The 908-nt window shown below is 54.0% G+C and overlaps 1 protein-coding gene across 2 annotated transcripts in view; it reads right to left on the reverse strand.

The window, feature by feature from the left end:
- The window catches only part of LOC123159034 (probable E3 ubiquitin-protein ligase XBOS35), a 5,562-nt gene extending 4,897 nt beyond the window's left edge, over positions 1-665 (reverse strand). The window contains exon 1 of one of the 2 annotated variants that reach the window (XM_044576837.1): positions 203-665. The gene's annotated coding sequence lies outside the window, so the exon portion shown is untranslated. Of the gene's footprint in view, positions 1-124 lie in introns of both variants that reach the window. The other variant, XM_044576834.1, reaches the window with a different exon arrangement.
- Positions 666-908: the final 243 nt, after the last annotated feature.

Consider the following 908-nt stretch of genomic DNA (forward strand, 5'->3'; position numbering starts at 1 on the left):
CGGAGCGCATTGCATCATTTTGACATTTCTACAAGAAGAAAAATGACAACAGGCTCGGAACAATTCAGCGACGACGAACCCGGATCAGGGATTCACAAAATATACGGAAACATTGCAAACATACCTCTGGAATACCAGATCTTTCGGCTACAAGAAATGGATGCGCGAGTAATGGGGATCAGTCCAGCGCATCTCCCCTCACCTGCCGCCCCTCAAAAGGGGATCTTCAGGCGGCGGGCACCCGGCCAGGAAGAAGCTCCTCCTCCACCTTACCGTCACCACCAACACATCAAGAAACGCAACTCAGGGACAAGGCGGAAGACAGCAGATGGAAGCCGCCACCACCGCCGCCGCCGCGGGATCAGGAACTAACTGCAAATGGCTCGGGGCTGGGAAGAACGGAAGAACAAGGGAGGTGGGAGACAGGACAAGGATGGGGAGGGGGGCCTGCAGGGGAGAGCACGAGGAGCTGGAGGGTGTGCCACATGGAACGGAGTTGAATTGGCTCTCGCGAATTATTATTGTGATTTTTCCGGCTAGCTGCCGGCGCGGAGGCGTGGGATTGCTCCTGTGACAGATGTTCCTTGGTGATGTCGGGAACCTGCACTGACACTTTCTTCCTTTCGTTTTCTGCTATTTGCAGGACAGTGACATGGAGCTAGGGTGAGAAACCGGCTCTTGGTTCGACAAAGAAGAAGTGTGTGGATATCCTGAAAGAGCATCTCGTCCTGTTTTACATATAAAGTAGGGCAATGATAGGCGCCGGCGCGCATACCCAAATTTTGGCCGGTCACGCCTCAGCCGTCCGATTTTTTTATCTGTACCGTCAAATCCTTATGCATGAACGACGTCATCCCCTCCCACGTGTGTCCCTCCTCCCCGTCGTCTTCCTCTAGTCACCTCACAGC

Source organism: Triticum aestivum, chromosome 7B, assembly GCF_018294505.1.
Source record: "Triticum aestivum cultivar Chinese Spring chromosome 7B, IWGSC CS RefSeq v2.1, whole genome shotgun sequence".
NCBI classification, from domain to species: Eukaryota; Viridiplantae; Streptophyta; class Magnoliopsida; order Poales; family Poaceae; genus Triticum; species Triticum aestivum.